This window comes from Onychomys torridus, chromosome 1 (genome assembly GCF_903995425.1).
Source record: "Onychomys torridus chromosome 1, mOncTor1.1, whole genome shotgun sequence".
NCBI lineage: Eukaryota > Metazoa > Chordata > Mammalia > Rodentia > Cricetidae > Onychomys > Onychomys torridus.
In genome coordinates this window covers 71,363,995-71,390,494 of record NC_050443.1, presented here as the reverse complement: position 1 = coordinate 71,390,494, position 26,500 = coordinate 71,363,995, and the positions used below count along the sequence as shown (strand labels likewise).

The following is a 26,500-nucleotide window of genomic DNA, read 5'->3' as shown; positions in this document are numbered from 1 at the left end:
GAAGGAGAACCAGAAGCTTTCCTGATGGAAGTGAAAACACACTGTCTGGTTTTCTAACCAACACAGATGGCATCCTCACTATGTTTCCTTTTGCACACAGAGCAGGATGCTACATCCAAAGAAGAATTCAGAGTTGATCAGCTCATCTAAATGTTCAATACATTCTCTTGTTTTGGCTTTGGGCAGTCTTCTACAAGAGATGCTGAGCAGTTAAATGAAGGCATGGTTACCACTTTGTTTCCCTAGCTGGCTTGGCTCACCTGTAATCTTCAACTTTCCATCCTTGTTCCCTCCTAGTAACTCTGTTAAAGCTCCCCATTGACTTCTACAGTTTCTTTTGCCTTTCTTCTAGCTTTCTTTCCTGGTGAACTCTCTCCTGCAAGCACTGGCTATGTGTTAGCTTTGGGAAGTTCACCGTGCTAGGCCTGGCACGCTGTGCCAACCATTAGATGAGTGACAGTCATATTATAGCCTTGAACCTGTTTCCTTTCACTTCACAATGAAGAAATGGTTAGGCTATTAGGGTCTAAAGCCTATGGTGGTAGGCTCACATGCTTGCATACTGGGTCCCAGGCTGGTAGCAGTGCTGGGGAGATCATGGAATTTTAGGAGATATAGCCTTGCTGGAAGAAGTACACCACTAGAGACATCCATCATTACAGACAAGCTTGGAGGCTTTACAGCTGCACCCTACCTCCTACTCTCTGCTTCCTCTGTATCAGTGAGATGTGATCCTTCAGCTTCTTGCTCCAGGCATCAGTCATGCCTCCCCTGCCATTATGGACCTTGCTTCTGGGGTCATAAGCCAAAATAACCTTTTTCCCCCTATAAGTCACTTCAGGTTGTGGTATTTTATCACAGGAAGAGGAAAGTAACACCCTCCCCCCAATACCTGAACTAAGAAATTACAAAGCTACTCAAGAGTAAAGAATAGTCATTTTTAAGACTGCCCAGGAGGATGTTGATGGGCCAAAAGAAGGATTCTGGTGGCCAGAAGGGTCAGCAAAGACAGATACAGATTTATCTAGACCTTTGCCCACAGCAAGCTCATCTGCAAAAATATCAGGTGCCAAATAATTTTAAATAGTTTATTCTCTTGTAAAACAATTAACTATTGTTAGAAATGGACATTACTAATGTAAAATTTCCAAAAACTATAGAAGGAAAAATGTTAGTGAACTCTCATCATTTTGACGTCCATAGATGGTCTCCTCTGTGTCTGTTGCTCTGAAATTCACCCATGTGAAGCATGTGGCTGTGTCTGAATTCCTGTTATTCTCACTACATAAATATTTTATTACTGTCTTTTAACTAAAGAATTAGGTATCATGTATAAATATACAACTTGTTTTGGTTATCATTTAATAATATATCTTGGGCATCTTTCATACAAGCACACGTCAGTTGAGTTTTGACTGGAAGCCTACATTCCATGTTGTGAACTCTCTAGACTTTCTCAGTGAGACTCTTGCTGATGTGTTAAAATCAGTCCCATTTTCTTTGTAATACATTTGTCAGTGTCTTTGTGAAGGATAAATTCCCTGGACATGGTTTTGGTGAGACAAAGGGATATGATTTTCAAAAATTTGTTACTGTGAAATTAAATATTACTATTTATAATTTAAATGATAAAAAGAGAAACATAAAGGCAATAATATCATTTATCAATAGCATGTTGATATAAAATGGAAGTAATGTACATATATAATACTCGTGTATAAAAATTAAATCAGTATAAAAAAGCACAAAGTAAATGTTTTCCTATTGTTATCTCTTAGAGCTCGAAAGATGGCTCAGTGGTTAAGATTTGCTCTTGAGGAGGACCCAATTCAGTTCCCAGTATCAAATGGTAGACAAATCACCTATAATTCCATCTCCAAGGGAGCCAATGCACGCGTGCGCACGCGCACGCGCGCGCGCACACACACACACACACACACACACAAATATAAATAAAAAATAAAAATAAAACTTAAAAATGTAATAATCTTGATGACTTCCTGTGTATACTACTCATTACATTGTCATGAATATAAATCAGCTTATAAAATACAGGATTAAGTATTTAGTATCAGTGAGGGCATTTGTGTACATTGTTTCATATCTTGATTTTACTCAGCAAGTTTTTCTGAGTTGTTTTGAGAAAGGGTCTTTCTTCACAGTTCCTGGAACTCACTATGTAGACCAGACTGGCCTCAAACTCACAGAAATCCTTCTGCTTTCTCCCAAGTGCTGGGATTAAATGCATGCACAACCACAGTGAACCTCAGGGAGTTTTCTTAGTTACATATTATACATCCACATTGATCTCATTCATCTTAATGCTGTATATGGTTCCAGTATTCAGCACATAGCATTTTGTGTCACTGGTTCACAGTTAATGGATACACTGGTCCTTTAACACTTTGCTATGTAAACAATTCTATAATAAATAGCAACTAATGGAAAGTTGAGCAAAGGTAATTTTGATAGTCATTGTCAAATTACCATTAAAATGGAGCATTAATTTATATTCCTACAAATAACACAATTTTATATTTTCACTACTAATTAATTGCACATGCCTCACCATTTGACTTTTTCCATTTTGGTAAGTAAACAATTATATTTTTAATTAGACTTCTTCAGTTATGAAGGTAAGCATCTTTTATGCTAATTGGCTATTTTTAAACTTATTTTTACATACAATATCTGTTCTATTATATTTGCTGACTTTTGTTTAGGTAGTTGTTTTTCAAATTTTATCTGCGTGTTTTAAGATATCAGTATTCTCTTTTCAAAACACATTTTACATTACTGGACATATTTTACATTCTTGTGCTGTCCCTTGTCATAGAGAATTGTAAAATGTTCTGTATAGTCACAGTTGTCTTTCTTTAAAAAGCTTTACACTTTTCTGCTGTATTTCACTATCTCCAATTCATCTAGTAAATTTCCTATGCTTTCCTATAATGTGATCATAGCTTTAATTTGGCTATTTGATCTTTAATCAGCTTGAGTAAATTGTGGTGTCTGGTATGGAATCAAGTGAATGGTCACTGTTCCGTAAACTCATAAGAATCTGAGTCCCTGGTCTTCAAATCGATGACATAGAGTGGGCTGAGAGGTTAGTGAAGAGATAAGCACTACATTCTCATGACATTATCTTAGGCAAATGATCATCTAATTGCCATAGGGCATTAGCTTATCACTCAGGAAGGACTTCAAGATACTCATGGAAATCCATCCCAATTTGGGCCAATTCCTGTGATAAAACAGCATGCTATGGTTGTCTTCCTGGTATTTTCCACTTCTTGGCCCCAGTTCAGCCTTGTGATGGTTCAGAGAACAGTATCACTTCCTCCACATGATTTTCCAAGTATTATAAGTCTCTAGACTCTTTTCCAAGTTAAATGACCCCAGTTCTTCCTCTATATCTATAGGTTAGTCTTGCTATCTGCCCATTGCTTCAGCTTGTATACTTCCAGTAACAGGGAACTCTCTCTCCAATCTGCCCTTCCTATTTTTGGATGTCCTTATGGACCATGGCTTTAGCATCCTGATGCCACTTAATTCCTCAGCAGCAACTCAGCTACATGGTTCGAGTCAAGGAGTCCAACAAGGATGGTTACTATGGTTCTTACCCTCCTATGTGTGTCTCATGAGATACCTATAATAAAAACCGGATACAGATGACTCTTTAAAAACATCCATTATAGTTATTTCCCTTTTTAGTTTAAAAGAAGAGTAACAGCTATTGGTAAACAATTTTCTATTTCATGGAGAACACTGACAGGTAAAAGTCCATTGTAAATGCTAGGAGAAGACAAGGACAGACTGTTCTGAGACACAGACAGTATGAGGAAAGATGCGGTAGTTTTCTAGAGGAAGTACTACTGAGAAAATATCTGAATGAGCTATCCAAATGAGGATAGATGGATGGCAGTTTCCCCAAGAAGGATGCAGAAAGAAGAACAGGCAGAGAAGTCGAAAGAGTGGTCAGCAGACAGGAAACATGGATAAATGTGTGTAGTAAAGAGGGTCAGGCCACAGGAAGTAGCTGTTACTGAGGGACCTATGGGAGGAATGAGCAGGGGAAGAGGTGAGAGATGGGGTAAGAAAAATGAAGGTGGCGAGGGTGTTAGGGATGATGAGGATGGTGGGTAACAAATACATGTCCTGTGTACTAAGGTTTGTTCTAAATACTTTATACAGAAAACTCCCCTAACCTTTATGACAACTATATAAAGCAAGAAAAAACAAAACAAAACAGAAAACCAACCTCCTCGGTTTCACAGAGTTGACCAGTGGATAACATAACTTGCTCAAATAATAAATGGTAAACTTTTTGTCTGGAGGTTTGATTTGGTGAACCTTAAATCTTAGAGTCTGATTCTTAGCCCTGATGCAGTACCACCTCTCAAGGACCTGGGGGCACAGGGCATGATAAACCACTTCTGTGAAATCAGAGTTTATCCTAACTGGAATAGGGACCACTTCTCAGTCTAAAGTTAGAGAAAACAGTTTTCCATCCAGTCCTGTGCCTCCAGAATAGAGTGTAGAGAATGGGAGGGAGGAGGTGCTTCTTGCCATCCCAGCTGTGAGACTGAGTGAACTGATGGCCCTGGAGACAGTTTTCATGGGCAGCCCTGATGTTGTCTGTGGCCCTGGGCTATTCCATCTCACCTCATGTCACCTGCCCTCTCTAGGAATAGTGTCATGGGAAGAACATTGAGTTTAGATTTGGTCAAGACTATCTAACCTTAGTCCTTTCATTTAGTTAGTTTTAGGACCTTGAATAACTCACTGCATCCCTGGAACTTAGCTCATTCATAAGATGGTACTAAGCTCCATTTTACTAGGCTGTTCTCAAGGACATTGGAGACAATATTAATTGTGCTTAACATAATATTTGGCACATAGTAGTTATTCAATAAATGGATGCTATCTGTATTATAGCATTATCTATTTCCTACAAAACTAAAAATTTAAAACGAGCTTTTATCAGCAGTAATAAAATCAAGGAATGACTTTTGTAGAGGTCTACTTATCGAAACAAGAATATCTAAAACTCAAAATTTTAACAGTTATTAATTGTGAAAAAAACACAAAGGGGGCAGCCCAGTGGGAAAGGTTTACAACAGCGGTGCCAGGTTTCAATTAAAATCAGTCAGATAAAGGGCACAAAGGACTCTACAGCAAATTACTTCACAGCTGGAGGTCTGGGTGGAATATGGCAGGAAGGAGGCAGCTGAGAAGAAACTGGGGAAGAATCCAAACTGTCTCGATTTATTGTTCAGACAGACTATGGACAGTAAGGTGAGCAGCTGCATCCCCAGTGTTTTAAGTCGATGTAGAAGGGTCGTAACTTTCCTCTACAGTGGACAAAAATGACTTCACTGTTCTGAAGTGACAGGATATAGTGAACAGACATGTGGGACTCTGTCACGGACTTACTCAAGCCAAGCCCCCAAGGAGACACTGGGAAATGATGGTGGGGAGGCCTGCCATCCCCCGGGGTCTCTGGGTTATAAATTCAGGTTTTCTATGATTTAAAGCTAACACTTCAAAAGCATTTTACAATTAGTAAACTGTTTTCCCGCAGCTCATTTGGTACTGAACAAGGTGAGACATAAACAAACAAATAGAACACTCACACACACCAAGTGAGGGAAGCTGAGAGACGACAAATGTCCCAATTATCTAGCGTTTGAGCCATCTGGGTGCCAGGCATAGAGGATGTAGAGGAAGTAAGGGACAACAAGAGTGCTCTGGAGTGCTATGGAGAGAAGTTTCATCAGTAAGCACCCAGGGCTCTATTGAAGCCTAGAACATGATTTCCCCTAGGTTTGAGAAGATAGTCCTGGTAATGGTGAAGTCAGGGTTCAAGACTTAAGTGATCAGAAATAAAATGGGAGATGGGAGATGGTGTTAAGATAGCCAATGATATAAGATAAAAGCCTGAATTATGCAAACAAGAATGGGATTGAGGTAGAGACAGGACACAGACTTGAGAGAGGAAACACAGGAGGTAGAGGTTACCCATGCAGCTGTCCTCAAGTGTTCTGGGGTCCATCCAGAGGTCAAACAATATTTGTACAACTTATTAGATTGGAAATGGGAGGTAAGAAAACATTAGAACTTTTAAAGATGATCGGGCCTGAGAGGGTGCTGAGAATCAAGCTAGAGATACAGAATAGAAAGTGAGTTTGGCTGAGAGAGGATCATGTGTTTTGTTTTGGAAATGTTTGCTCTCTCTACTGGATATCCATGGCTTTTAAGATACATACCAGCAGTTTAGAGAAATGGAAAATGTTAATAATTATTTTGTCATCTATATCCCCAGGGTCAGTACCTGAGCACATGGGAACCACATGCAGAAGAGGTTTGCTATACAAAGTAGCAGGACTCAGATCACCCACTTTGGAGAGCAGGATCAGAGCAGAAGAGTTAATGTATGTAAAGGTCCTAGAACAGTGCCTGACACAGGGTTAGGCCATACAATTACCAACTATTACCTATTCCTCTCCAGTCACACATAAGTGAGAGGGTGACCTAGGTTGTTATAGAACCACTCCAATAAAGGGCTAGTTGATTGACAAGGAGAAATGCTAGAGTAGTAGGTCATGATAAAAAGAAGCAGGGGGCCTGTGAACTTGTGTCTTAAGCTGCAGTACTATCACTGTAAGCCTATTCCATTTGGGGACATCCCCTCATCTCTTTGTGCCTCAGACTCTTCATTGAGGAAGACAGACTCATACTAAATATCTGAGGTCCCTTCCAGAGCTTAATAAACAAACATTCTATACTCAGTATTCATTTGTTGACAGCTTGAGAAAAATGGTTCATTCTGCATTAAACTTTTACAGCACCCCAAAGCAAGTTTCAAAGTGAATGAACTATAAATTGCATGTGAAGTAGAAATTTCTAATTAAGTTTCCTTTTCCTCCTTGAGGCAGTGGCACTTGGTGGAGAGTGATAACACTTTTGACAGCAGCAGCCTGAGAGCTCAGGACTAGAATTCTGGAACACAGGGAAAATGAAAAATTGATATTGTATATTTATGTGTCTTACCAGCTAAATGTTAACATGCCTTTTAAATTTGGCTCACTGATGCAAAAAAAATGCAAACTTATATTAAAAAAAAAAAAAGATTTAGAAATGCCTGAGCTTTGCTAAAGGCATCTGTAGAAGGCTGATCACTTTGCAGTCTGTAACTGAAAATAATAACATCAGCCTGGTTATGCAAACCCAACGTATGGAATAAGGCACAGGAAAGAACTTTCAGGACTCATATATTTGTATATATATATATGAAAGCATAGAAGCAAAGGGTACCTGAGACCTTGTCAATCACTGCACAAACCGATGATCTAGTCTTTATCTCCAGTGCTAATGAATTTCTTAACTACAGGCGTACGAATCCTTATTTTTACTTTATATTTTCATTTGGATACCAAACGTGTCAAACTTGTCATGCTTAAAGATCAAAAAACTTTCTCCTGAACCTGGTTGGTTTTTCTCTCACTCTCAACAGTTAACAACACTACACTCATCACTTGAGCCTGTCAACAAAGAATCTCCCCCCCCCCTCTCTCTCATCTCCTCCTGTAACCCATCAGTGGCTCTATTTACTCTGGCTAGAGAGCATGTTACCATCCCATCCTCTCTTCTCCAGCTCCACCCTCACTTTCGGTGGCCGGTCAGTTAGTTCTCCCCAGGCTGCAGTGGGAGCCTGTCAATTTCTACTGTGCCTGGGACCACTCGCGCCCACCTCCACCATTTCCCTTTCAGCAGCCAGACATCATAAAGTTCACACCTTCCCTTTCTTTATTGGCTTTTCATTGGCTTCTTGTTTATTTGATCCAAATAAAACCTGAACTTTTGTCCTTGATCCCTGCACATCCCTCTTACTTCATCTCATCACGCTTTGCTGTCCTCCCACAAGGACCCTCATTCTGATTTGTCTCAGTATAAGTCTCCTTCAGCCTCAGGGCACCCATGCCAGAGATCCCAATAGCTGGAATATTTTTTGGCCATTCTCCTATCTGGCCACTTCTTTTCCAAATTCTCAGCTTACATGCCAGTTTCTTAGAGCATTTTGCTCAAGCTCCCTTGAACTTAACCTCATTGCCTTTCTTGGACAGACCTTGCTTTAATATCTTACGGAATACAGACCTATTTGATAACGTATCACATATATCAAAAATTTTTCCCTTGAATAAGAATTTCATCTCTTTACCTCCAAACCCTTAATACTTAGAACACTATGTAGAGGCTATGTAGTAGTCCTTCAATCAATAAATGTTTATAACCATCAGATCATATAATTTTATTTAAATCATCAGATTTTATTTGACAATTAATTACAATTTACTCATAATAAACCAGGTACTGTTAAGAGACCTTTTCATGACTTTGTCTTCCTGAGGGAGTGCTGTAGTCATGGAAACAGAATCTTTGAGGGTAAGGCTCAAGAATCTTCTTCAAAGTTCTATGATGATGGATGCTCAGTCAGATGTGGCTGTCCCCTGGAGATACAGCTCCTTGCTTTCTTACATTGTGCTAGAACTTCTTTAGTTAACAAACTCTGGTTCTTTGGGACTCTTTGGTTATGACACAGTGGAACAGCTCCAGACTTGTCCTCAACATAGACACTTGCGGGAGAATATCTACACACAAGAACAGTGATCTATCTGTACAATGCATCATAGCTCTACTCTCTTCATGTCCATCATTTTTTAGTTCATCAAAGGGTCTGTATAATGCAAGTATAAACTGTGTAGGGCTGTAGGTGTAATGTGGTATCCATGAAGACACAACTGCACAGGTCAGTAACCTTGGAAACACTGCTGCTAAGAAACCTCTCCCTCTGTTTTACCTCACACTGCCAGGCTCTGCCTCACACCTTCTCTAAGATCCAGAGCATCTATCACCTCCCACCTCTGTCCCCAAACACTCCATCAGGGGCTGAGATAGGCGTGTTCTTTGATACTGATTCTCTTATTTGGAATCCAATTCAGGGCTATCTTTGGTAGATTCTGGTAATAATGCAACCTCTGAATCTGGCCAAAATTTTATCCTCTGAGTCATTGCTCAGCCCCCTTTTGTTAATTGTAAAATAAAGAGACCATCTGGAAGTGCTGTATTCTTTTTCCAAAACATTTTTTGGTATGTAGTGTTTTCTAGATTGCTGGTATTATGTTTCACTGAATTTATCGGCTGTTAATGACCATCAACAGGGAACTGAGTAAACAGATTGTGAAATATATAACAAAACATATACATCCATTAAAAGCAGCAGCATATATGTTGTGTAAGCATTACAGCTCAGATGGAAAGGTACCCTGACAGCCAGGAGCCAAGAAATAGCACAAAGTCATACTACACACCAAATTGCACTCAAAAGATTTATTGGGAGGGAAAAATCCAGGAGCGTGGATGCTTCTGCTCAGATGAGAAACAGGGAACTGAACAGAAGGCAGGGTTTATATAGAGTTTCTTGCATGGTGTTTGTGTGTGTGTAACTTTTCAAGGTGCAGCTTTCCAGGGTGGGGATTGGTGGGATTTCAAGTCCAGAGCGTGGACTTTTTATTCTATAGGGTAGGGGCTGGGTCCAGCCTTCAGGACAATTAGAGTATTCTATGGGTAGATCCTGACAATTGGAGGTCCTTAGAGGAGGATTCTGGACATTTGTGTGCTTTGTGGGTTTCACAAATTCTCCCTTTTTTTGTTTATTGTTGATAAACAATCAGGTTACAGGAAAGGGAGAGATGTTATCATTAGACTACTCCTGTTAAATGGGGATATTGAAGTCCTTGGAGTCACCTTGATCTTGCTATCAGGGAATAATCAGGTGTGGTAGGCCTCAGTAATCCTGTAATAGCAACTGATTAAGAGCCTGGTTAGAAATCTTTTGGATCTGTTATTGAAGAAATCAAGATAAGAATTTAATGAGGCTGGGTGCAATTAGTAGGATTATGAAAACAGGAGGAGGGGATCAAGAAGGGCAGTATCCAATTCCATATTGGATTCACTGGCCAGAGGCATTGAACTCTTTCTTACATTTTGGAGATCTGTCTGGAATTGTCGTCAGGTCTTGTCTTTTATTATACCTGATTGGTTAACATAGAAGCAACATTCTTCCCCGAGGAAGAGACAGAAACCACCTCTCTTTGCTGTCAGTAAATCACACCCTTAGCAACTTTGTAGCAAAATGTCAGCCAGTGTGTCTATTTGGTCCTGGAGGGTTAGGATGGTCTGAGCTGCTCATTGGAGATCCTGGATGAACTGAGAGGAAAACGTATGGTAAATAGCTAGGGAAGTAGAGAGTCCTGCTGCTCCAGTGGTGATATCAGCAGTTATACCCAGGACTACTAGAGAGGGTATGACCTGAACTGCTGGTTTGTCATGCCATGCTGCTAAAAACCCTGTGATGGGAATCAGCAAGGATTCTTCACTGGGTACCCCCCTAGTTTTGGAAAAAGGGAATACCAGGACCCAAGACCAAGACTACAGCATATAGGCAGGGATACACTTGAGTGCCATAGAGAATTGAGGCATTGTGAATGTTTGGGCACAGGGGCTGGATGGTAGTACTAAGTGTTAAGGAATTATTGCAGCCCTTGGAATTCATTGTGCCCACAAAGCATTTCCTGAGGAGTTAAAGCAGTCTGTGATACCTTAGAGAGAGATGTGGGAGAGATAAGGGATTGCTGGTATTGGTATTTTGTTTAGAACAATTAATGAGAGACCAGGTGAGAAAGTCTAATAAGACAATGGGCAAAGTCACAAAAGGTGTTTTTGAGTTTGACCTAGGAGGTCCACACAACCAGTACTCTCCAAAGCATTCAGGCAAAACATTTTTCAATAACTGGTATGCAGAGGTTAAGTTCTGAAACAACAGATGCATGACCCTTTAGACCATTTCTTCTACTGTGTCTGTACCTAGGGGTTGAGAAGATGGGATGTGTACCTTCTGTATTTTGATTGTGCCTGATAGGCAGCTGTGATAAATGCTGTAGTAAAGTATACCAACAACTACCATCTCCCATCTGGAGTGCCATGGGTCATTCATTAGAATATAAAATCATTTTGCAAAAACGATAGGATGTCTTTCTGAATATGCATCATGTTTTCTATAGAACCAATAAGGGCAAACTCTGTAAGTCTCTGGCCAGTGTCAACAGTAATGGCTAGCTTGATCAGAGAGAAAGCAAGCATGGGACAGGTGTTTTAGAAGTTGATTTAGGTGTTATAGGGACAGGTATCTCCTTTTGGCAACCTGCTGGTGAGCACTCTCTGGCAATCTGATTGAATTGTTAAGTGTAGGTTTCCTAAGCCTTTGAAATCTTAATATAACAATAGCATGGGGTGGGAGGGAGAAATCTGAAACATTTTCACAACCTTAAATTACTTTCTCATACCTTCAGAACTTTCATTTACATGCCTTAAAACATTTTTTTTTGTACCTTCAGAACTTTCTTAAACTTTCATGTCCTCAGACCTTTATATACTTTCTTAGACCTTCAGAACTTACTGAAGTTTTCACATGCTCAGACTTTCAGAACATTTTCTTAGATTCTTATTGCAACTGGGCTGTGTTTTCACCAATAGCCTCCTCTGGGCTCTCTTTATTTCAGTTTTGTCACACAGTGCCAAGTTTCAGTTTCTCTCTATGACCCCTTCATGTCTTTTTAAAACTAATACCTAGGTGACTCCTATATTACAAACTTCGTCCACCAGTATAAGGTACATTCTTGTATGAGTACATGGAGATGCAGCTTTACTACCTCATTAAGCAAGCATCGTTTTTTAAAATCTTATAATAAACCCTGTTTTTATGATTTTTATTTCAGAACAGGAATTCTCATATAGAAATAGAGGAAATAGGCATGGGGGTAGGCCCCAGTGAAGGAGAGATGGATAAGGGAGTTACAGAGAACTGAATTGGCCTTGGACAGCCTGATAGAGAGCAGATTCCCGACCCTATTAGGACAGGCTGTTGGTGAAAGGTGGAGGTCCCTTGGACGATAAACATCCACATGTAAGAGGTACCCTGGACAGGTATAGTTAGGAAGAAATAGAGGAGAGAGCAAGTTTAGCTATAAACAATTTTCAGATCATTTGTTTGTGTAGTGGTAGAAGTGGCCACCATTGAAAATCGAGCATGCCAGTTTAGGCCACTGAAATGCACCGAACCAAGCTGCTTGTGGTAACAGAGTTAAGCTTTAATAAGATCCGAATCTGTGGAGGAAGAGAGGAGGGGTCGCAAAATGAACTCTGCTAGAGGGAGTTTCTTGTTTCTTTTCTTTTCTTTTCTTTTCTTTTCTTTTCTTTTCTTTTCTTTCTTTCTTTCTCTCTCTCTCTCTCTCTCTCTCCCTCCCTCCCTCCCTCCCTCCCCCTCCCTCCCTCCCTCCCTTCCCCCCTCCCTCCCTCCCTCCCTCCTCCCTCCCTCTCTCCCTCCCTCCCTCCCTTCCTTCCTCCCTTCCTTCCTTCCTTCTCTCCTTTTCTTTTTTGGTTTTTCAAGAGAGGGTCTTTCTGTGTAACAGCCTTGGCTGTCCTGGAACTCACTCTGTAGACCAGGCTGGCCTAGAACTCACAGAGATCCACCTGCTTCTGCCTCCCAAGTGCTGGGATTAAAGGTGTGCACCACCACCACCTGGCATGCCACCACTGCCCAGCTGAGGGATTTTCTATCTAGGGCAATGGCCCTGTGAGTTGGAGTGATGGCTAATATCAGATAAGTAACCTGAAGAGTGGACAGCTGGACCTTCAAAGGTGAGATCCTATGGCTGGCTGGGCAGAAAGTTTAATGAGGTAGAAGTGTCAGCCTGGCTAATTTGCAGGGATGGACTACAAAGGAGAAGATTGTATTGTAAAAGCTTGGATTTAGGAAGAGATAAAGAGAATAGCAGGTTGGCCAAATATTTGTAGGATGTTCTGGAACCCCTGAGGTAGGACAGTCCAGGGGAGTTGGGTGGAAAGATAGGTATCCAGGTCAGTCCAAGTAAAGGCAAAGGTATTTTGTGACTGGGGATTGAAAGGTATGATAAAAAAACATTCTCGAGGTCTAGGATAGAGAAATGGGAGGTCTCTGAGGGGATGGTGGAGAGGAGAGTAGAGGGGTTGGGTACTATGGGGTGAAGGGGAACCACTGCTAAGTTGGTAAACCAGAGATCTTGAACCAAGGGGTAGGTTCCATTGTTTGTTGTTTAATTTTTTTAAACCACGAGAATGAGGGTATTAAAGGGGGAAGAAGTAGGGCATGTAAGATTCTTTCTTAGAGATCAGAGATAAGAAGTTAAGTCCTCTGAGGCTGTGGAGAGAGAGAGTGGGTATGGAGCCTGGGTAATATATTTGGTGAAGTTTGGTGAGGCTGGTAAAGCTGTCCCCTTGCTCTGATAGTACAGGAAAGAGGAGCGGCGGGTCCCTAAAACTCTGCTAGGACTAAGTAGGTGGTCGCAGTGTCCAGAAGGAGAGAGATAGATCACGCTGAAGCAGTAATGTCTACCTGAGGCTCCCTGATGGAGATGGCAGTGGTCAGGCCATCAGAGCCTGTGCCTGACCCTCAGTCATTTGGCAAACCTAGGAAGTTGACTGAAGGGTGATCTGGGCTTGATGTCCCCAGTCAACACCCCAATACCCTTCTGGATGGCACCTTGGATATGGTCTAGGTGGTTTACATGGGTTCAGACAGAGCCCAGGCCCAGTGACCCTCCTGATTGCATTTGAACAGGGACCCAGAGATTCTTGGGCTTTTGGAGGCTTGAAAGCCTGGGCAGTTGCTATGGCTAGTCAAAAGGCCTTTTCTAGCATCAGGTATTTTTGTTTTGGAGTGTTTTCATTCCTCTCATAGTACACCTTAAAGGCCATGGACAAGACTTCTGCCTGTGGAATCGGGGTCCTCTCTCTACACATTTAAATTCAGCCCTAATATCAGGGAAACTCTTGGAGAAGTATGTCATAAGGAGTTGATTTCCATCTGGGGTCTTGGAATCCAGATGGATATATTGTAAGAGGGCCTTTGTGAAGCAGTCTAGGAATTGAGTTGGGTTATCATGTTTGTCCTGGATGACCTCTTGGATTTTTTCACTGCTTTAAGAATGGTCTGAAGGCAAGTGAACAAATTGATCCTTAGCAAGGATGCCATCCTCCTCAGCCCTGACTAGGTGGGCAGCTTGTTGCTGAGGAGGGAGAAAAGGAAACCAGAGAGGCTAGAGAGGAAGAGAAGGGACTGTAGGTTGAAGCTGATAAGGGGGAGGCTTGTTAATGTGATCAAAAAGAGTGGAAAAATCATCTGGTTTGGGCTTTATAGCTAGCTAGGAAGAGTTGTTTTTTCCTTGGTTGGCTTATGCCAACCAGTTTTTAATCAAAATGGGAGTGAGGTCACATGGCAAAGCCCATCCTTTCCAACTCTAGTAAGATTGTTGTCAGCCACATGGCTGCCTCCATCCCGATGGGGGGACAGCAGCTAAGATGCCAGTAAGTAAGCCACGTGTTTCCTTGAATACTACCTATGGTATAGATTAACTATCAACCCTGGGTACTATGAGTTTTAAATAAATCCCTTCATTCTACATTTTACAGGGTTGTAATCATACCCAATGTGCTTACAAATATTAAGGTACAGAAAGTTTACACATTAGTCTTACAAATCTTGAGATAAGATTTATACCTCAGCAAAAGTTTTAGAGACTTAAAACTGTTTGGGTGGGAGCTCCACCTCAGCCCCTAGCACCCTGGCATCCATATACCCAAAGAGTCTGGAACGTTCTGGTGGAAGATCCACCTTAACTACCTTCCCCCATCTCTTTCTCAAAACTCTCCCCTTCAAACCCTGCAAACATAGCTCCTACAGGGTATTTAAGCTGCATCCCAGAAAACAGGCTCATACTTTTTCAGTCTCTTGTCCCTATCTCCTCTCTGTGGGGCCAGAGAATCACCTGGAAACACTTGAGCCATTAAACTGGGGCTTTTCTAATTCGGTCTGATTTGGCCTGATTTGGATTGCTATAAGTGGAGAGGCTTATTGGGGTGCAAAAACCTTTCAAAAACCAAAAAAGTATGAGTATCCCAATAGTTCTTTTGTTTGTTTGTTTGTTTGTTTGTTTGGTTTTTTGAGACAGGGTTTCTCTGAGTAGCTTTGTGCCTTTCCTGGATCTTGCTCTGTAGACCAGGGTGGCCTCAAACTCACAGAGATCCACCTGGCTCTGCCTCCTGAGTGCTGGGATTAAAGGCATGCACCAGCACCGCCCCGCCCCAATAGTTCTTATTGGGAGCAATCTGTTCCTTTATTTTGTTTTGCCCTCCTTTCTCTGTCACATAGTCAGGCGTCTCACCTGTTATGGGATAGAGATTTTGGAAGAAACCTTTCAACAAGCATGTTTGAGTCTGGAGAAGGGGAGCCATACCTCAACCCAGAGCCAGCTTTTAATTGAAATGGGACATCACAAAATAACAGTCTAGTGCCACTCATACCTAAAAGACATCTGAATCCCCATAAAACTAAATCCAGTGAGCTGAGAACAAAGAAGTCTTATAGGTAGGAGATGTTTGAGTTCTGGCTATAGTCAGGGGTTCTGCGGAAGAGGGCTGAGAGATGCACCAGCCAGTGAAGAGTGTGTGAAGAGTGCGTGCAGGGTGTGTGTAGGGTGCCAGCATGTTGCAACTGGCCCACTCCTTTGCTTTCTTCCCCCTCAGGTAGGTATGGCTCCTGGCTCCTACTTTGCAACAAACTTACAGATGCATCAACTGGTAATTTAAAATATAGGTTATTTACACCATGGAGATGGGGTAGACCAGACAAAAACAAACAGGGCTTGAAACAGAGAAAAGAGGGGGTGGGGGATCTCTTTCCATTTCCCTGATCACTCTCAATATTTGTAAAGGTCCCAAATAATATTAGGACCTAGGGTGTCATTAGGCTGCCCTTTGTATTGATTATCTAAGGGCTACTGAAGCCAAATTTGATTGCAAAAGTGAATAAATTTATGGCCCTTCAGGTCAGGTGCCAGGTGTAGAGGCTAGAGGTTTTTTAAGAGGCATCCCAATGGGGAACCACAGGGTATGGATGACATCATTCTCATGGATGAAAGAGGAGAAGAAAAATGTCACTGCAGCCTGGAGTTGCGGGCATCCCAAGGACTCAGGGAGGACCAAATGAGGACCAAGCCATTCAGTGGGTCATTATCACACTCAGTGGGGGTTAGTGGTTGTGGTGGTTTGAAAGAAAATGGCCCCCAAAGGGAGTGGCACTATTAGGGTGTGTGGCTCAGCTGGAATAGGTGTGGCTTTGTTGGAAGAAGTGTGTCACTGTGGCAATGGGCTTTGAGGTTTCCTATGCTCAAGCTACACCCAGTGAGATAGACAACTTCCTGTTGCTTTCAAGTCAAGATGTAAGAATCTCAGCTCTATCTCTAGTACCATGTTTGCCTGCATAATACCATGTCACATAATGATGATAAAATTGGTGAAAATGTAAGCCACCCTAATTAAATGTTTTTTTCTTTATAATAGTTTTTATGGTCATGGTGTCTCTTCACAGCAATGGAAACCCTAACTACTTAAGACAGAAGTTGGTACCAGGGACTGGGGTATTGCTGTGATAGACTGGACCATGTGTCTGTTTGGAATGGTATGGACTTTAGGAGTTTGGGTTAGGAAAGCAGTGGAATGCTTCAAGTGATGCTTAATGGGCCATATTAGTAGGAAAATGGAAGACTGTGTGCTGGGTATGATTTGAACTGTAGGGAGTTGGCTCAAGAGATCTCAGAGGAGAAGAATTTTAATATGTTGCCTAGAGATCATTCTTGTGATATTTTGGTGAAGAATGTGGCTGGTTTTTGCCCTTGTCTGAAAAGTCTGAAGCTGCAGTGCAGAGATTTGAATTAATTCCATTGGCAGAGGAAATCCCAAAACAGCCTAGTATAGACTCTGTCATATGGTTATTTAGTGGTAACTTTAATAAGATTTATAATGAAAAAGAGCAAGAAAATGTAAAATTTGAGGAGAAAAGGAACTCCAGGAATTGAAATGGAGCTAAATCCTGTGTTCAAGAGGAGACAAATAGATTAAGAAACAGAACAAAGGGAATGGTGACCTCAGGGCAAGAGCCCACCCAGTTAAATTTCTAACTTGGGAAAAGGAATTAAAGAAAAGTTTAGAGCTAGGTATGGTGCTGCACGTCTTTGACCCCAGCACTAATAAGGCAGAGGCTGGGGATCTCTGAGTTTGAGGCCAGCCTATTCTACAGAACAAGTTCAAGGACAGGCAAGCTTAGGCAGTGAATATAACCATTGAAAACACAAAGCTGGTGAAGATGTAACAGAACAAGGAGGCCATGTTCTAGACACAGCAAGCAGCAGAACCTGACAGCTTTGGTCATGTGGTTCTGGCTTTAGAGTCAAGGAGCAACTAAGGAAAACCACTGACACCAGGCCTGTGTCAGGGGTGTCCATGAATAGAGGCCTAGAGAGGCCATTGTGTGAAGCTGTGAAGTTGAAGCCATGGATTACCTTAGAGACCCCAAGAGGTTGGAGTTGCCAGAGCCCTGGGATACCTGCTGAGGAGAGCTGCTAACAGGGAGTGAAACCAGCTCAAGAGAAAGAAGAGTGTTGCAGTCAACAAAGCTGAAAAGAGTTGGGTATATGAAGAGGGTTTTAACATCAGACATAGAGATGCAGAGTTTGGAGTTTGCCCACCTGTTTTTCAGTTTTGCTTTGGTACAGTAATTCCTCACTTTACTCCCTTTCCTACATTTTGAATTAGTAATGTATATCCTGTGCCATTATATGTTGGAAGTATGTGATCTGCTTTTTTATTTTGATTTTATAGGTGATTACTGTTAAGAGATTGCATGAATCTCAGAAGAGACTTTGAACTTTAGTCTTGTAAATAAGTTTGCAATGTTATTGACTATGAGGATTTTTTTCAAGAGAATTAAATTATTTACTGATTATACACAATAGTGGATGGCACACAAGCTTCATCATCTGTTATTCTATCTGATACCATTATCTAATTTTGATATTACATAGGGTGAGTCAACAATGATTTTGTAGACAAACTGTGACTTTGCTTAGATGACCCTTTTAATGATTAAACTCATTAAAGTCACAACAATAACTGGTAGTTTAATTACACCACACTTTTTGAAGTCAAAGGCTTCTCCACCCAAGCAATTATAAATCCCAAATGGAACTTGACACCACCCTGAAGGAATTCTAACTTCTAACTGTTGGGGAAGTTGACCAAGAGACTTCAGAGTAGACTAACTTTACACAGTACTTAGAAAAAAAGATACAACTATTGAGCATCACGATCAACTATTACATTTAGCAATCAACAGCATGGGTGAAAAGAGGTCTACAGTAAAACGCTTTGTTGGAATGCTTCACATTTTCCACAAAACAGAAACTAAAATAACCTTTTACACAGTTAGTCGTAAACACAGTCCTGGAGGGCTTTTTGACCCATATATATGAGTATTGTCTAAAACATGTCTTCTTTGTAGCAGCTAGGCCCTGCCACCACTGTGCCTGGCTGAGCTCACAAATCTGCTGTAACTTGTAGCTTCTCTGTCTTTCCTCTGGATCTCCTCTCCTGCTAAGCTTTGTGTTCTGGATGTAATTAGAACCTCCTGCCACTGCCATAGCTACTGCTGCTGCTGGAATCACCATAGCTACCTTGCTTTTGTGGTTTAGCAAAGTACTGGCCGCCACCACCATAAGGGCCAGAGCTTCTGCCTCCAAAGCTTCCTTACTTCATTGGTCCAAAATTTGAATACTGATGGTTGTAATTGCCAAAATCATTGTAGCTTCCATCATCCCTGAAATTGCTTCCACAATTACCAAATCCATTATAGCCATATCTACTGCCACCATATCTACCACCACCACCAGGGCTCCACTGAAGCTACCGCAACCACAGAAGTTTTCTCCTCAACCAAAATTGCCATTGCCACCAAAACTGCCTCCATGACTACCACCAAGGTAGTTGCTTTGACAGGGCTTTTCTTCACAGCTGTGGCCACTCACAATAGGGTATTTCTGAATAACAATCTTGTCCACAGAGGTAGACTAGAGGGACTTTTGAAGTTGGACTGAATGCATTTTTCATTATTATATGGCTACAAGCCTTTGGGAGCCATGGAGTGGAATATGGTGTTTTGAAAGAAAATGGCCCCCAAAGGAAGTGGTACTATTAGGAGGTTTGGCTTTGCTGGAGTAGGTGTGGCTTTGTTGGAGGAAGTGTGTCATTGTGGGGTTGGGATTTGAGGTTTTCTATGCTCAACTACTCCCAGTGAGTCAGGCAACTAACTTCATGTTGCCTGCAAGCCAAGATGTAGGAATCTCAGCTCTGAGATCATGCCTGTCTGCATGCTACCATGCCTCACCATAATAGAGGACTAAACCTCTAAAAATGTAAGCCACCCCAATTAAATGTTTTTCCTTTATAGGATTTGTTGTGGTCATGGTGTCTACACAGCAGTAGAAACCCAAACTAAGACAGGGTCTTAGCCTAGCTAAGCCAAAGGAGAGCCTCAGTGCCTGGTACCAGAGCTTTTGCAGATGCCAGAAGGTGAGGATGAAAACCAAGCTCTAGGAGGTAAGTCCCATCCACAGGAAAAGGTTGAAGAATGGAGTCACAAAAACTATGGAATTAGAGGAAGCTCTGAAGGATAGGTGGGATAAGAAGGCAGAAGGGATGAAATAGTCCAGTTGGGCCTAAGGAAGCTGCAGGATTGCAGCTCCAAAGGTTGAGGGGTGGGGTCAGGTAGAGAGGGCTAGCCATAGCTTGCAAGATTATGTTGGGGGTACTTCTGCTTCCAAGAGTACCAGAGGGGCAAAGGATACTCAATGGTCATCACTTCCTCAGACTCAGGGAAAGGTTTACACCAACCTAAAAGGAAACTTACCTAATTGCCACTGGTGGATGGGGTACTGAGCAATCAGTAAGCCAGAAGATGAGTCTGTTGGGGTGGACTGGACATGAGGGATAGGGTCCCAGTGCAGCTTAGGCCTCCAAGGGGAAACACTGGATTTTGTCACCAAATGTAAGTCATACAGTTCAGATGGAAAGTTATCCTGGCAGTTGCAGGGAGCCAAGGAATAGCACAAAGTCACACCACACAACAAATCTCACACAAGAGATTTATTGGGAGAGAAAAACCATGAAGGTGGCTGCCTCTGCTAGGGTGAGAAACAACAGGGAACTGAACAGAGGGAAGGGTTTACAAAGAGTTTCTGTGTGTGTGTGTGTGTGTGTGTGTGTGTGTGTGTGTGTGTGTGTGTGTGTGTGTGTGTATGTGCATGTAACTTTTCAGGGTACAGCTTTCCAGGGTGGGGGTTGATGGGATTTCAAGGCCAGAGTGTGGGCTTTTTACTCTGTAGGTTGGGGACTGGGTCCAGCCTGTAGGACAGTTAGAGTGTTCTGTGGGTAGAACCTGGCAGTTAGTGGTCCTCAGTGGAGGGGCCTGGCCACTAGTGTGCCTGGAGGGGCTTACATGTCTAAGATTCTGAAATTGAAAAATGTCCACGATATATTGCTAAGTCAAAAGAAAGTTTTATAGGGGTATTTATATATAATTCCAATTGTCTATAGAAATAGGTGTAATGATATAAGATCTTATAGAGAATTGGTTATGAGAGACCACATGACCAAATACTAATGGATGCTTTAAATGGCCACCTTCCTGTGGCTAGGTGGGGGAGAAATGCTGAAGCAAGGGGTTGATTATGTTGCATTTTAAAGCCTTCAGTAAGGTCTGCAGGATTTTTAAGTCATCACAGGTAACCATACAAATATTAAAAGTTACACTGTGAAGCTTTTTAAAAAAAGAAATACAACTTTAACATATGACTTTAACTCACAACAAAGTCAGTGATAATAGAATAAGAACAACAGGGATTGATGGGCCTGAAGGATGGCTCAACTGCCTCCCATCTGGATGACCTTGAAAACTACATGGAAGGGAGAATTAACTGCATGAACACATACACATACACAGACACAGACACAGACACAGACACACACACACACACACACACACACACACACACACACACACGCATGCACAATATACACAGACACACACCACATACACAGACACACACACCACACACACGGATACACACAGATACACATGGGCACACACATAGACACACACACAGACACACACAGACACACACAGATACAGACACACACCCCATACACAGACACACATACCACACACATGGATACATACAGATACACATGGGCACACACATAGACACACACAGAGATATAGACACACTTACAGACAAACACCACATACACAGACACACACACCACACACACACACGGATACACACAGACATACACAGACACACACAGACACAGACACACTGACACACACACACACACATAGACATACAGACACATACACACAGGTACACACAGAGACACACACACACAGGCACACACATACATACAGACATACACACACACACAGACACAGACACACACAAATGAAAATAAGAATTTAAAGAGGTTAGGAAGACAGACTTCAGGGTATCTAAGTAGATGACTTGAGGTTGATTCAAGATTTGTGGATAAAGGTGATCCATCCCACTTTATACACGCTGAGTGTAGCTGTTTCAGTGCAGAGTAAGGAATCTACACACAGGGAGAACCAGGGCTGATATGGAGAAAGTCAGAATTTAGTAGTCATGAGCCTGCAGACTCATATATTAGGTACTAAACATGTACTGAGTAGCTACTCTATATCCAATAATTATGTACTTTGTACTTTGTTGGCATTAAAGCTAAGTTATGGGATCAAGATTCCTAAAGAAACATGAAGAAAATATGACCAATATGGAAACAAACAAACAAACAAACCCTAAAGCAACTGAAAAAGGAAGCCATCAAAGATGAATGAAAACCACCAGTCAAGAGCTGGATTATAATCCAGCTGGGCATGGTGGTACATGACTTTAATCCCAGCAGTCAGGAGGCAGAGGCAGGCAGATCTCTGTAGGTCCCAGGCCAGCATGGTCTACAGAGTGAGTTCCAGGACAGCCAGGGCTACACAGAGAGACACTGTCTCAAACAAATAAGCAAACAAAAAAAAAAGTTACAATCCAAGAAATGAGAAGAGAAGACGCCATGAGGAAGGAGACACTTCACACTGTCCAATTGTATTGGGAGACAATGACGTTAGGATTGGAACCAGTCAGACAGCTCCATGAAGCAGTTTTAATGATGGAATTGAAGTTCCTGTTCAAGTTCAAATGGAATTGAAGTTAGTGTTCTTTTGGCCACCAACATAACTTTCACATAATATTCCAATTCCAAATGTACTTTGTTAAATTAAGTTACCTAAATTCTGCACAAAATAGCACACAGATTTGAAAGCAGCAAAGAAGGTTCTGTCCACACATCCTAGAGTACCATCTACTAGCCTCATTAATTCACTAATGAGGTTTTGCAATCTCATTGCTGCATCTAAATAGATGCAAAGGCTGAAAATCAGATTTCATTTACCACTACTGTTGAGAAATAATACTTAGGAATCTATTTTCCCTCAAAGCTGTCTTTTTATTTTGTTCTTAGCTAATTTTCTACACAAGCCCTAAATATTGATCCAGACTATTACAATAGATTTTCTTTCCAATTTATTTTGAGTGATTTCAAATAACAGAAAACTTGGAGAATGGTATACTGAAATCTCACAGAGCTTTCGTTAAGAATCAATAGTTCTTGAAGTTTTAGAACATTTGTTCTCTCACTCCTTTAAATCTTACCTTTCTATTGGAACCAAGAGAGTGGTCCAGAGGTACACCCACCATCACCTTTTCTGAATAATTTCACAGACCTTCTGCCAACTCGAGATAACACATCAGCAAAACATCTCTTCAGTGTAAAGATGTTTTCTGCATAACCATCATGTCATTTTCTACCAAAAGAACCTCACAAAACTAAAACTAATTATGTGCTACATATTTATTTAAGTTTCCTAGGTGTCTTCTTTAAGAATATTTCAGAGATTTTTTAATTTAATGATTTATTTTCATTTATGTGCATTGGTGTTTTGTTTATATATACATCTGTGTGAGGACATCACGTCCTCCAGAACTGGAATAACAGACAGTTTTAAGCTGCCATGTGGGAGCTGAGGATTGAACCTGGGTCCTCTGGAAGAGCAGCTAGTGCTCTTAAACACTGAGCCATCTCTCCAGCCCCAGATTTTTTTTCTTAAATTCATTTTCTGATCAATATGTATGAATTGCATCAGGTTTTTATTATGAGTTATTAGTCATTATTAATCTAGAATATGGAATCACTTTTCTTTTAATGACATTGACTTTTTAAAGAATGATATCACTCCAGATGTTTATCAACTGTCCCTGTATTTGTTTATTTGTCTGATCATAATCAAGTCAAAACATTTTTAGCACAGTCTAAGTAATGCTGTGTAAGGCTTACAATATTACACGTGAGGCTGCATCACTGTTTACAATTCCCAGGTTAGTTACTGTGTAAGTACCAAAACATCTCTTTCCTCAAAAGATAACTTGTCTTTGCTAATAGCAAATCTGGACTAATTTTTTTAAAGCCACACCAGGATTCTTTTCCTCAATATACTTTCCCAACTTTCCATTTTCTTTCTAAACATCTATTGATTATGCTTGCCTAAACATTATTTTATTGGGATTTGAAATGGTGAGTTTGTATTTTCCTATGTCTTGTAGCATCATTAGCTGATACTCCCATGCAGAAAGCCTTCTCCTTCTCTGTTGTTGCTGAGGATCATCACAAACTCATGCTTTTTGACCCTTCCTGTTATTATCCAGTGCTTCTAATTCATCTGTTAACCCTTCCCCCTAACTTCATCTCTCCTTTCTCTAGCTGTTCTTGTCACCCCTATTACCTTGTTGGACACTTTGTATATCCCAGCCTGTCTACTTTTCTCCAAATACTAGTGTTCACGCTATACATGAGGCAGATTCATTTTTATTTATGTTTATAGGTGCTTGGCCTGCATATATGTTTGTGCATCATACATATGCAATGACTGTAGAGGCCAGGAGAGGGTACTGGATTCCCTGGAATTGGAGCCACTGTGTGAGTGCAGGGAACTGGGGTTCAGGGTCCTGCAAGGGCAACAATTGCTCTTTAACTGCTGAGCCATCTCTCCAGCTCCAATGTGTGTATGTGTGTATGTATGTATGTATGTATGCATGTATGTATGTATGTATGTATGTATGTTTGGGTGTATGAGTATGTGCCTGTGTTAGTTTATGTGTACCACATGCATGTAAATGCCTGCAGAGACCAGCAGAGGGCATGAAATTACCTGGATTTGGAGTTACAGATGGTTGTGAGCCTCCATGTGGGTGCTAGAAAAGAACACAGTTCCTCTGCAAGAGTAGTAAGCATTCTTTATATCACTGAGTCATCTCTTCAGCCCCATGTGCAAATTTGTAGGTTTTCCACCATAAAGCATTTGTCACAACTTTTTATTCTCTTCAGCCCATAGTGCTCTTTGATGTGGGAAGTATTAGAGTTCTTCTTGGCTAATCCTTATATATTATAGATACTCTGACTTAGGCCCAGGGGATACAATTGCTTGTCATTGTCATTCATCATATGTGTGAGAGAGTCCAGATGAAAATTCTCGTGTTTGGTGCTCTACATGACATACCTCAAGCTCCTAAGCAAACATTTTCAGCAGCCGCTAGCTTTCCACAGATCCCCATTCTGGCTTTGCTCCCTGTGGATCTCTTCCTGGTCCATGCTCAGCTTCTTATTTCCTGCAATTCCCTGATGCCTTCATTTTCTCTCATTTCAAGGTAAAGTTCTACATTTCCAGCTCTGCTGTCATGCTGATGGTCAGGTGCAGCTCACTTGGTCAGCAGCCTTGGAAGCCAGCAGCATCACACAAAGTTTTCTCTTCCTTTAGTGTCTTATTACTTTTCAGCAATTAAAACAGTTCAAAGTAATAATAATAACAGTACTAGAAATTGTAGACATCTTTCTATCCTAGCCTTCAGGTAACAATTGATAATTAATTGAACATATAACTCCTCTCTGTACCCCCTCATACACACATGCACACACACACACACACACACACACACACACACACACACACACCACCTTCTATAGTGCTGTCTCTTACATGCCTGAATATGCAAGTGAATGACTATATATCATTCAAAACCACACTATTTACCTCCAGATATAATTAGTTTAAAAAGTAGGCAATACTGCATACCTTGTTCTGTTATTTGCTTCCTTCCTTATGAATAAATATCAGTATCTAGACTGTAACCCACATAAAGGCAGGTCCTTCAATTGCTCTAGGTTTCTTGCATTCCCAGGATGGTACACAAATTGTGGTCACTATACATTATTATTGAGGGGCTGTAAACTTACTTGTGCCTGGTAAATTTCCTCCCTGACTCTGAGGAACTCGAAAGATCCACAGACCCTTGCTCCTCTGAAGAGGTACTAGGAACCTACCATGCCAGTGACTTGGTGGCCACTTCAGTAGCTAATAATGAAAGGGTGACAACTTAGGAAAGGAAGTGGGGTGAAAAGTATTAGCAGGAGAGTTACCCAGAAAGCCACAGAAGAGGCAACTGGGCGGGCAGAGCTTCCTGTGTCAGGGTTGCCATCTTGAATATGTCATCTTTTGGGAACTCAAAGAGTCAGTGATTTCATAAAAGATTTTCTAGCACTAGGAGATTTAGAGGATGCTAGAGAGACATTTCAAAAACTCTTTGGAAAAGGCAAAAATAAATTCCGAAGAGGAACAGTGGTTGCCGTTGGTATGCCGTCTCTGGAAGCCTGCTCCTCCAGCTCTTTCTCCACTCCCTCAAGGGTTTATCAAGACTTCATTAAACAGCCTCGGCTTCTCAGCATTTCAGAGGTCCCCAGTGGATACTGTAAGCATCAGAAAATTTTCCATTTACATAGCCAGGGAAGGTTGTCCCCCCCCCCCCCCCCCCCCCCCGCCACACACAAACACACACACACCTTTTTTTTTTTTTCAGTCATTGAAATCTTTTCTAATTACTAACCAATTCCCTCCTTTCCAGGTCTCTCAATTTAGCACACAACATGCTGCTCCCCACAGAATGTTGCTCCCCAACAAAGTCTGAGTTTCTATGGCTGGTTGCCTGAGCTTGGAGGTGAACAGAGCTGTAAGTCCATACTCCTTGAATTAGAAAACAGCACCAGGAAATCATGCTCCTTGCCATGGCTCAGTTTGTAGCATAAACTTAACCAATAAAGAACAGATGAACAGGATAGAGAATCAGGAGAGTAGAAAAGGAAAGAGAGGGGGTGAACTGGGATATATATCTAGACTCCAGACAGATAGCTTTTAAAAATTGGCCTGTGACCAGAATTTTAACGTGAAAGGTGATTATTAATAAAGAAAACACTAGTAATCATATATCGACTGAGAAGGTATTTGTTAGGCTTTCTATTGCTAGTTCCTCTAAGACCTAGACTAAAGGTAACTTTCAAA

At 41.3% G+C, this 26,500-nt stretch overlaps 1 protein-coding gene across 7 annotated transcripts in view; it reads right to left on the bottom strand.

Annotated features, from left to right (window-relative positions):
* Dlg2 (discs large MAGUK scaffold protein 2) overlaps positions 1–26,500 on the bottom strand; it is a 901,904-nt gene that overhangs the window by 315,697 nt on the left and 559,707 nt on the right. The gene's annotated exons all lie outside the window — the stretch shown is intronic.